This window comes from Mesoplodon bidens (genome assembly GCF_964165515.1).
Source record: "Mesoplodon bidens genome assembly, chromosome: 13".
Lineage (NCBI taxonomy): Eukaryota > Metazoa > Chordata > Mammalia > Artiodactyla > Ziphiidae > Mesoplodon > Mesoplodon bidens.
This window is the reverse complement of record NC_138169.1, coordinates 39,961,193-39,973,366: the sequence shown is the minus strand read 5'-3', so window position 1 is coordinate 39,973,366 and position 12,174 is coordinate 39,961,193. Positions and strand designations below refer to the sequence as shown.

Sequence of the window (12,174 nt, the reverse complement as noted above, 5' to 3'; positions counted from 1 at the left end):
ACCAATGCTAGGTCAGGGTGGGCTTGATATGATGTTGTTTCACATGCAAAATTAGCAGATATGTGGCTGACCCTTAACTGGCACAAGGCAGGCATTCAATATGTTTGTTTTGCTCCCTTGGCTCCCTTAACCTCTGACAGCAGTCAGGCCTGCCTAAGGCCAAGGACCCAGCTGATTTAGATGTTCACGTTAAAAGCCAATCATGGTATGAGCTGTTAGGGATCCTGAGGTGAGTGAAGCACGTAGGACGCTGCCCTCGGGGAGTTTACGTGTAACCGGGGACAGAGCCGTACTGCAGGGGTGTGCAGAGTGGCGAGTGGTGACACTAGTGGAAGCGGGAGGCCTGGGGGGCGCTCCACACAGAGAGCAAGTTTTGAGCCAGGGAGGGATGCGAGGAAGGGCAAAACAGAGACCACCGCAAATGCAAAGGCCAGAGTCACAGAAGACCCAGAGCTTCCAGGACTTGGTGAGTGCTCAGGGCTGCACGTGGTACAGGCTGCCTGGGGAGGACATGGGGCTGCACGAAAGGGACAGGGACGTGCAGTGCTCCGGGGCCTGGACCATCCCCAGGGCCAGGGTCCAGCGACTAAGGAGGAGAGCAATGTGGTTGGACTAGTTTGGAAGAAACTCCCTCAGGCAGTACGTTCAGATGCTGCGGTGGGGAGATAGGTTCATGCAGGGGGAGCAGTTAGGAGACCCTCCCAATTCATCCGTGGCCTCCTCTAGAGCAGGAGATTGACGGAAAATTGAAGAGAAATGACTGAGGTGGCATCATAAGGATTTGGTGACTGGTGGGGGTGAAAACTCAGGGAAAGAATCATGCAAGCATTTCCAGTTGAGAGACTGAGCAGGTGATGACCATTTAACGGAGGTAGGAAGAGCCAGATGAGGACAGCGTAGGCTTACAGCCCAGCAGTATAACAGAGATAATACTCTCTTTCAAAAAGCACCCATGAGAAGAGTCCACTCCCAGAGCCTCAGCAGGGAGGTGTGCTGAATCCCTGAGCATCCGGTGTGTGAGTGGGGCCTCAGGGACAGAGCTCTCAGAGGGAGAGGCCCCCCCACTACAAGGGAAGGGATTTCTGAGGAACTGCAGCAGGCAGAGCTCAGCTTTGGAGGAAGGCACTTCATTCATTCATTTCTTCATCCTTTCATCCATGGAGTGCCTGCTGCATGCTGGCTCAGAGCTAAAGGGAGCAAAGCAGAGGTAGGAGAGCCAGTGCTCATCCTCCAGAGACTCACAGACTAGCTGTGAAGGAAGAAGTAACAGGGGAAGCATGTTCCAGTACAATCCACGCTATGGTAAAAGTGAGACAGGAAAGAATGGGGAAGGCTTCCTGGAGGAGGTGGCATTCGACTTGGATCTTGAGAGGTTTGTAGAACTTGGCCAAAGAATAGGACCTGCACCTTCCAGCAGAGGAAACAGCTTTTGCAAAGTGTGGGGAGGAAGCAGAGTGGGACCAGAAGGAGATTCAAGGTGCATGGAATGGGAAACAGGTGACCCTGGATTTTAAAAATGAACTTTGAAGAACAATGGTAACTATGTGAGGTGATGGATGTGTTAATGAACTTGATCGTGGTAATCATTTCATGATGGACACATATATTAAGCCCCATTGTACACCTAACAAAGAAAAAGAATAATCATATTATACAACCTGAATGTATACAATTTTTATTTGTCAATCAATCATACCTTAATAAAACAGGAAAAAATGGACTTTTGTTACCAACCCTTTCAAGTTGGGCCCCAGCAGGGGTCCTTCTGCCCGGTGTCTTTCACACCCATAGAACCAGACCAAGTTGGGTTCAGAAGCAAAGGAAAGCTTTATTCTTTGATCAAAGAATGGAGAGCTGCAGAACTGCGATCTAGAGCACAGGGTCTCTCCCAGGCTGTGGGCCGGGCTGCTTTATAGGGATCTCGTTAGCAGGGAGGGGGCAGGTTCTCAAGGGAAGGGCACAGCTATGCTGCTGACACTCCAGATCGCAGTGCAGGGCGCAGCATCTCTGCACGAGCCCCCCACCCCCCACCCCCGTGAGCAAGCGAAACTAGAGGAAACACAAAGGAAGAGGTTAGACCTTATCACCTAGATTCCATCTTATTCTCCCTCCCCCACCCCAGTGGGCTTTGCTGGTGACACTGAGCAATTTCAGAACAAGAGGTTGAGGATGTTCCAAAATAGTAGTGACAGCCCCATATCAGGTATTGGCCACCTCACCCCAACTCTGAAGGGCACTGGCCGGACTGCAGGGGATACACAGGTGGAACCTGCTGGTGACGGAAGTGGGTCTGCTGGGTGAGACCAAGCCAGCTGGGGCACCGCCCACGCTTGGCCCAGGACACCTGCCGATTCCTCCCGTGTGTGTGGAGAGAGGGACATGAGCCTCCTGAGCCCTCTCCCGAGTGTTTGCAGTTTGTTCACCAGGGGCTTCAGCCAGGTGACGAGTAACCTGCAACACGGTACTCGGGCCATGGTGCGGCTTCACTCAGGCCAGCTTAGAGACCCACGAGGACCGAGCGCCCAGGTGTGTTTTACAGTTACACGTGGGTCCTTCCTGATCGTGGCAGGCAACGTTGATTCTGGTCAAACCAGCAGGATGTCCCCGTGTACCTTTCACCGTGACGAGTTACAACCGCTCAGATGGGTCAAAATATCTCCTTTCCTCTCCTGAGCAGATGCTGCCCCCGTTCCTCCTTTTCCTGGATTGGAGTCAGGACACCTGGGTCTCATCCATGTTCTGCAATGAATTTCCCTGGTGAGTACGGGCCAGGCCCTTCACTTCTGTTTCTCCATTTTGAAAATTGGTGGCCCGTCCACATCCAGCTCTTGGTGAAGGTGTTCAGATCGAGGTGCCCGCTTAGGTAGCTTGCTCCGTCTCCCAGCCTTCTCACGCGGGGAACAGGTTATTCATATGAAGTGTTCAACTTCAGCATTCCTTTTTTTTTGGCGGTACGTGGGCCTCTCACTGTTGTGGCCTCTCCCGTTGCGGCACAGGCTCTGGACGCGCAGGCTCAGCAGCCATGGTTCACGGGCCCAGCCGTTCCGCGGCATGTGGCATCTTCCCGGACCGGGGCACGAACCCGTGTCCCCTGCATCGGCAGGTGGACTCTCAACCACTGCGCCACCAGGGAAGCCCCCAGCATTCCTTTAGTGAAGTGTTATTAAATAACCTATTCTTTCTCCCCCACTCCCTCTCTTTCTCTTTGTTTTCTTCCTGCACCATCCTCCTCAGGTTGAGGAGCTGGAGAAAGAGGACTTGGTCTTAAATTGGGCACAGCTGTGTATTTGAGAAACCATCAATGACGCCACTCAGTTTTGACAGGATTCCTTTTCTCCTCACTAGAGGAGCCAGGAATTTCCACTTGACAGTTTGTTCCTACCTTCCTAGACAACGCTACCATATCATTGCAACTTGGTACAGAGAAAGAACAGTGAGCTAGGCATTGGCTGCTGTTCCCTGTTTGTATAATGAATAGATCAAAGAGATAACAGAGGAAAGCATTCATTTAAGCCAAAAGATAGCTGAGCAAGTTACAGACTACCTAAGAAAGCATAAACTGCAAATTAATTACCCATTTTGGAAGTACCATAGTTTATCAGATTATTATAAAATTCCAGAGGAGAACTTGGAAAGCAACTAGTCCTATCATATCTTTTTATAGATAAGGAAATTTAAGATTGAAAATAAGTTAACTCACCCAAGGTCACAGCAGTATTATTTGGTCTTATTCTGGGGAGCTGTGAAATAAAATGACAAAGAAAAAAAAGGGCTAATCTTCTAAAATAGAGTTCAGCAAACTTTTTCTCAAAGGGCCAGATAGTAAATATTTTAGGTTTGTGGGACATACAGTCTCTGCCATTGTAGCAAAAGCAGCCATAGACAAGTAAATGAATTGGCATGGCTGTCTCAATAAAACTTCATTCACAAAAACAGGTGATGACACTAGGATGGCGATAGCAATTTTTAAAAAAGGGAAACAACAAGTGGTGACAAGGATGTGGAGAAATTGGAACTCGTACATTGCTGGCAGGAATTAAAATGGTGTATATAGATAAAATAGTGTAAATAAAATAAAATCGTAAAATGGTGTAGCCACTGTGGAAAACAGTTTGATAGTTCTTCTAAAAGTTAAACATAGAATTACCATATAACCCGGCAATTCTACTCCTAGATTATATACTCAAAATAATTGAAAACAGGGACCCAAATAAGTACATATACACAGGTTCATAGCAGCACTATTCACAATAGCTAAAAGGTGGAAATAGCCCAAATGTCCATCAATGGGTAAACAAATCCTTGTATACACATGCAAGAGAATATCATTCAGCCATAAAAAGGAATGAAGTACTGACACATGCCACAGTGTGGATGAACCTCCAAACCATTATGCTGAATGAAAGAAGCCAGACGCAGAGGCTACATATTGTGTGATTTCATTTATAGGAAACCTCCAGAATAAATAAATCTGGAGATTTCACATAAATGATAAATGAATAAGTAGAGACAGAACACAGATTGGTGGTTGCCAAGCACTGGGGGAGGAGGGAATGGGGAGACATTGCTTAATGGGTACAGGACTTTTTTTTAAATTAATTTATTTTTTGACTGTTGGGTCTTTGTTGCTGTGTGCTGGCTTTCTCTAGTTGCAGCGAGCAGGGGCTACTATTTGTTGTGGTGCGCGGGCTTCTCATTGCGGTGGCTTCTCTTGTTGCAGAGCATGGGCTCTAGGCACGAGGGCTTCAGTAGTTGTGGCTCGTGGGCTCTAGAGTACAGGCTCAGTAGTTGTGTCACACGGGCTTAGTTGCTCCGCGGCACGTGGGATCTTCCTGGACCAGGGCTCGAACACATGTCCCCTGCATTGGCAGGTGGATTCTTTTTTTTTTTTCCCAGAGGTCTTCTTAGAAGCCCATATGATTTAACTTTATTTATTTATTTATTTATTTATGGCTGTGTTGGGTCTTCGTTTCTGTGCGAGGGCTTTCTCTAGTTGTGGCAAGTGGGGGCCACTCTTCATCGCGGTGCGCGGGCCTCTCACTATCGTGGCCTCTCTTGTTGTGGAGCACAAGCTCCAGACGCGCAGGCTCAGTAGTTGTGGCTCACGGGCCCAGTTGCTCCGCAGTATGTGAGATCTTCCTAGACCAGGGCTCGAACCCGTGTCCCCTGCATTGGCAGGTGGATTCTCAACCACTGCACCACACAGGGAAGCCCCTGGGTACAGGATTTTGCTTTGGAAGGATGGAGATGTTTTGGAACTAGGTAGAGGTGGTGGTTGTGCAACACTGTGAATGTACTAATTACCTCTGCATTGTTTCATTTAAAACAGTTAATTTTCTGTTATTTGAATTTCACCTCAACAAATTATTTTTTAAAAAACCCAAAAAACTAAACGGCAACCAGGCGCATAGGGCCCATGGACAGTAATGTGCCAATTCCTGTTATAACGGAGAGGATAGGATGGTTCAGTGACAGTGAGTTTTTATTGTCAAGAATGTTTGTTGTTGTTGTAATCATTTATCCTATCAAGGAACAGAAATAAAGCCATTTTCCAGGTGTAATATTTTCATGGCTAAGAATTTTGAGTGGGAAGATGTCTCCAAACCTAACCCGGTGGGTTTTGGACAAATTTCAGACAAAATTTAAATCCATTGACTCTTTTGGTAAAGACCAAATTCATGCTGAAGGGCTTTTACTATTTTTAGAACCTATCGGACACCTCCCATCCCAATTTTGGGAACTAAAATAAATGTTTGGAGCTTCTTGTCAACTTCCTGTTTCTAGGGAAGAAGAACCTAGAAACGTCTCATGTAAAATGTGCCAGAAGCTTTTGGAACATCAAAGAATTCCCAGGAAACAAGGGAATTTGTTCATTGTAAAAGCATCTGAAAGAAGACACTAGATAATTTTATTTAATAAATACACACGATGACCCTTTCTCAAAGATAATTTAAGGGATTTAATTAATTTGGGGTTCAATGACCCCAAAACCATGTCTAATTCAAACATGAAAACAAACTGAGAAGGCTGTGAGCTTTGGAAAGATGAGAAATTCTCATGTGAAACTGGACAGCTTGGCCTGATAGGGCTCCCTCGTATTTTGAATTCATTTGAACAGTTAGGAAACGTGAGACAAAGAGGCTATTTTCAATGGAGAAGAAGGTAGAAAAGAAATGATGTCTGTGATTTGACTTTTGTGTGCCAGGCCAGCTTTCCCAGGTGATGGAGGTACCATAGGGCAATTCACTGGAAGACAAGCCCCCTTAGGTGGCTTTCGTTCAAAGAATGGCCGTGTTTCAGGTTACGACAGGATCCATTTAGGCTTTAAAAGAGTCACTAACAAGAAGGGCTGCCTGACATTAGAATGGCTCATTCCTGAATGAGGACTGTCTTTCATGGCATCCTGCTTCCTAACTCAGATGCCTAGAGTTCTGGGGTGTCCCCCTTTCTCCTTGTAGAAACATCACACAGACCTTATTTACATTTTAGTGCGAATGAGCGTAAGGCAGTGAGTATTTATACTTAGCCAAATTTCACTGTGAAATAACAAGTGCTGTTTCCTGAGTTCTGGTTCTGGGGAGCAGATTGAAACAGTATATCTGGGCAGAAGCCTCCTTGGGGACCCTGGACATTCACTTTATAGGGGCTACCAGTTCTGCCCAAGACTAAGGCTGGCGCAGGAAGGGTCACCATGGGGGGGTTTTGGGACTGTGGATGGGCAACTCTTGGAGTGAACGGCAGATGCCAGAACATTTAAGGACATTTCTTGATCCTGGAAGATTCATTTAGCTCCAGATTCATTTAGCTTTAGGTTGAAAAAGCTGTTCACAGCCAAGGTCGGAGGAGGGTTATTGGTGATTCTTCTTGTTTTTCTTTGTGCTTTGCTGTGTTTTCTGCAATGAGCTGTATTACTTTAATAATCATTAAAAAAATCTAAAAAAATGTAAAATTAAAAAAACCATTTTCTGCCTATAAGTTATTTTCACTGATCCACAGACTCATCCAAACTTTCATTCAATTTGTCATTGCCAACCTTCTGAAACTGCTTCTTAAAATAATTGCACCAGGAAAATTCCCAGAATTACTCTGGGTGCAGCTTTTGGTCAGACTGATCGATGTTTTCTGTCCACACAGCCAGGGAGAGCTGGTAGGATTAGATGTTCCAATCACACTGGAGTGCAGACAGATCACCAGGCTTGGTTTGATTGAAAGAGACAGTTGGAATAGTTGTTGGAAGGAATCTGTCCCTGTGTGCGGAGACAGTCTTAGAAATAGATGCCCTTTTGTACCCCTCCCCGCATCCTTAAACTAAAATACCACGAATACTATGCTCAATGTTTATAATCTTATCTGACTGAGGAGAAAGGGGAGGGATGAATGAATGAGGACCCCAGCATACTGCATCATCATGAATTTCAAGGAGACGTGGATTGGAAGGAAAAGGAGTATTTTAAAAATGTATATACTAAATATGTATAAATGAAATATAAATATATATACATTTAATAGTTTAAAAATATATCCATGTTGATGCAGCATCCTGGGGTCTCCATTCATTCATCCAGATGTATACATTTGGAGGCAGTCACTGTCTTTCAGGTCATAAGTATGTACCATGTACAAGTTTTATCTTCAATCCCCACATTTTATACTTTTGTTACTATAAGCATATACCTCTTAGATCAATATCAGTGTCTGGAAGAAGGTAGGAATATTTTACTAGCAAAGAAAGTTGCTGGGCCTGGCTTTACATTTGAGAGCTACAATAAAGTGTTTAATTACCAAACCAGACCCACTTCGCCAGCCACTTTCATCTTAGTGCAATAACAGCACGCCAGCCCCTCCTGCCCCTGCTGGTTTAGATGATGTTAGGGCAGTGGATGGGTGTTCCGCATGCCACAGGCAATCAGCTCAGGAGTCATCAGCTCAGTCTGAAATTCGGCTGAAAGCTGTATAATGTCAGAATGATTATAATTCTCTCCTTTTAGATATTTACACTTTGTAGTAAGATGATAATATCCATGGTTCAAGTTTCAAATCTTCCATCAAGATGCCAGTTTTTTGGGGGGTGCGGGGAGAGGGGATTCCTCTCCTTTCCTGGGCAGTTAGAATCTTTGCCAATGCATTCTCCACCCCACACCCACTTTTGTCCCTCGCAAGCTGTTTGAGACATGTCACCTGTCTCTGGTGGAATGCATTATGTTTCTATTTCTGAAAATAAAGCATGAAAGTAACATGTGTATGGTGGAAAGAGTTTGAGTTTCTGCGGAGACTATCGTGTTTGAACTCCATGTGTCACGTCTCTGTTCCAACCTGGGTTTTGCACATTTGGAGCCTCACATCTTGCAAGGAAAGCATGACTTTGATGAGCTGCCCGGGTCAACCAAGGGGCAGAACAGGTGATCTCTTTGGTAATCAAGAAATTTAAGAGAGTCAAGCCATCCGTTTCAGCCTGGCACCCTCAGGGTGGCTGTACGTTAGCGGAGTCACCACGACCTCAACTCTTAGCTTTGCACGTTCAGATACTCGGTACTATCAGACCCCCGAGAGCAAATCAGGCTTTGGGAGACTGATCCCCAGTAATCAAACTCGCAAAAGGCTGGTGGATAAACCTACTTCATCACGTGCTTGTGAGGATTAAATGAGAGCGTGGACATGAAGCTTACTTACCTCTGGCCTGGCACATACAGTAAGTGTCCTGTAAATGTTGGCTTTTAGTTGACCCAGTGACCTGTCAAATAGTATTTGCAGCACAGGATAAACACTGACCAGTAGTTACTCTTTGGCTTCCTCTCCCAGTTCGAGAATTCATACAGAGCACCATCCTTCTAACAGGCAGTCAGTCATGATGTGATAAAATAGGTCATTTTTAAAAAGTTCCTGTCCTCAGGATGCACCGGGCCCAAACTCTAAAGACACCTCCTTCTCTTGATCTGCTGGAGAGGTGCTCTTGTCTCCTGACTGTACTTGGCAGAGCTGCTGGCCTGCGTTTACAGCTCTGAAGTGCACTGCTTCTGCGTGCAGGTGGCTGATCTTACCCATTCTTTGTTGAGTCTCATTAGCTTCCATTGTAATGGACAGTGCCTGTAGGTATTCCCGATGCTACCTCTCGCAGCTGCTCTAACACAGTGCTCATCAACGATCCACTCATCATTTGCACTCAGGGAGTAGTGAAGGTGCTGGTTTGTCGTGGGGGTCCACAGAATTTGGTGGAATTCACTGTAGCTAACACTTAACGTAGGTTACGCCCATGGTCTGAAGAAAGGCTCCACCTCCAGTTTCTGTTGTGCATTGAATTGCAGCACTCCCTCCCATCCCTGCCTTTTGAGATAAGCAGTCAAGCCCTTGGGAAACAGAGAACAGAGCCCTAGTAGACTGAGATAGGACACTGGTTATGGTTCACTAGGAGGCTGGAGTGAGAGAATGGTCTGGAGCACAAAACTCTGCCCAGGGAGAGAGGACCTGACCGCAGGGTGGGGCTGGGGTGGGGGTCAGGGTGCCAGGTAGCTAGGGGCCAGCAGGAAAGCACATCATACTCCCCCGAGGTCTGAGGGGACACTACCTGTGCAAAGAGGTAGAAGCGGAGTGGCAGCAGAAGTCAGCACTGTCCTGCTTTACTATAACCCCCAGGGTGGATTCTGTTGATGACGGTGCTGAATAGTGCTACCTGCCTTGGCATGAGAGAGAGATGCAAAGCATTTGGAAGGGCATGGCAGCTAAGGTGAGAAGTTAGTATAGCCCCTACTCCGTCTATTCTTGACTCCCTCCTGGGGGAATCAGAGCTGTGTCTGCAGATGGTTACTCTTCATGGAGTGGTAGAAATGTACCCTCCTTTCCTGAGCCACGTGGCAGTCTGTTACCTCCCTGTCTGCAGCAGTGCGATAGGTCGGCGATAACTGTTCAACATCAGCTGAAGAGGCATGCAGGAAAGAACACTTTCATTTCTATTCTGACTTAAAAAGGAAAACACAGATCTCAGGTTTGAGCCAGGGAGTTCATGTCTTACTAACAAGAAAGTCTTCTCCCAGCCTCAGCATAATCAGTGTTTCTTTGGAGAAGGGGTGGGCAGGGGTGTTAGAAATCACCGAAAGTTCTCTATTTCTCCTTGTCATTAAATCCTCTGAGGCCAGCGTCCGGCGTTTGCCCTGGGAGCCAGGTCAGATCACCAGCGGGATGTGCGTGCCTCCTACAGACGTAAAGGGCCTCTCTGTATCTTCCCCCCAGGGTCCCGGCTGTGAGGTCTGAGCCACAGCCTGTGCGCTCTCCCAATTCCTCCGGCGCTGGCCCGCGGTGTGAGAGTGGATTTCTCCGTATGGATGTGCGTGTGATTCCCTGCGCTGGATGAGGGTGGCCTCGTCCAGGCAGGGCTGCGAGTGCCTCAGACCCTTGTGATGCTCATGTGCCACACTCACATTTCCTTTGAGCACTCTCAGGCAATGTAAAAAGGGGGAGGAAGTCATCAAAGCATAGCCCTGGGCATCTTCACCCATAGGCAAAAGTCCCCTGATTTAAGAGGTATTCCAGTTACTACGCTGTCAGCTCAACCTCTGCTGTACTCAGCTCTGCCAAAGGGGGCGCTAGAGGGCGGCGCTGCCCGTTTCCTGTACTGCTTATCACCCCAGCAGTCTCCACCTTGGCAGCTACAGTTGATTCTAGAAGCCTGAAGTTCCAGTTTCCAGGTTTCCCACCCCAGCACGGCACTCGCTTCAGAAACAGCAGCACCAGCCCGGCCCCTCCTCTGGCTCCAGGTTCTACTAACGCCCACCCCAGGGTGGAAGCTGCTTCCTGCAGTGAGTATATCTGTGCGACCTCGTGTTCTTGCCTGACCTTTTTGCACTTCAAAACCTGCTTCACCAATTCCCATTTTACGTGATCGTCAAAACAACTAGTATGATTTCTGACCGACAGAAGCGGCTCTTTCAATAACTCAATCCACTAACATTCATGGAGGGCAGTTCTGGGTGAGGCTCTTTGCTGATGCTGTTGTTAAAAGATAAACAAAATGCATCTCTGTCTTTGAGGAAATCATTGCTGAATAATGATAACAGTGGTCTGTATAGAACTCTAGTTTTGACGAACAACAACAAAAAACAAAGGATTAGAATTAACACATCATTTAAAGAAAGAAAAAAGATCTAATTGAAAAATGGGCCAAGGATATAAACTGGTAATTCACAGAAGAAATAATAAAAATGGTCAACATTTATATAAACTGGTGTTCAACCTCACTTTTTTTACAGTTGGGCATCTTTTTTATTTTTTCTCCTTCAACTGTACATTAGATAGTGAATATATTTTTTTAACATCTTTATTGGATTATAATTGCTTTACAATGTTGTGTCAACCTCACTTTAATGGAGGAAATTCAAATTCGTTCAGTATACTCATACACAGCTGGAGGGAATATGGGTGTGAGTAGAGCCACTTAAGAGGTCACTTTTTATAACCCATCACCCCAAAGTTCTACTGTTAATAGCTACCCCAGAGAGAAACTTAAACCATGTGCTGAGGGAGCAAGTACAAGGATCTTCTTCATTGTACTGTTATTTATAACAGTGAAAAATTCAAAACAACAGAAATATTCATAAAAGGAGGAATGGCTAAATAAAAAATTGTGCACCCCTTTTACGGAAGACCATGCTGCAATTTTCTAAAATGAGGTGGACCTAATCGTACTGACATAAAAAATTGTCTAAGCCGTATTGTTAAGTGAAACAATAGATACATCGCTTATGTTAAAACACATACACACAGATATCTTTTCTATGGGCAACTCCTAGAAGAAAAGCCTGGAAGCATATATAGTATATTGCTAATAGTGACTATTTTTAGAGAGAGGACTAAGATAGGGGGCATTGGAGAGGGGAACAATCAAAGGGCACAAAAACAAGCCAAAATAAAACCCGCTAATTTGCATATCACTCTTTTACATAAAATGTCACTTACTCCTTACATTGACCTTACAGTGTAAGCATCATTTCCACTACAAGTGAGGGAACCACATCTAAGAGATACCAAGCAACTTTTGCAAAGTCATGCAACTAGTAGACAGAGAAGTCCCTGGGCCTGATGCCTGATTCCCAGGCTCCAAAAGGAATCAGTGGTTAGATTAATTGGAATCTGACATCTTTGTCACTTCTTTTAATTATTTCTCACTGTTTAAAGTGAAAGACA

At 45.8% G+C, this 12,174-nt stretch overlaps 1 long non-coding RNA gene across 2 annotated transcripts in view; it reads left to right on the top strand.

The window, feature by feature from the left end:
• The window catches only part of LOC308626693, a 64,056-nt gene extending 61,308 nt beyond the window's left edge, over positions 1 to 2,748 (top strand). For both annotated transcript variants that reach the window (XR_014017289.1, XR_014017290.1), the window contains exon 4: positions 2,678 to 2,748. This is a non-coding gene — a long non-coding RNA (uncharacterized lncRNA). The remainder of the gene's footprint in view (positions 1 to 2,677) is intronic.
• Positions 2,749 to 12,174: the final 9,426 nt, after the last annotated feature.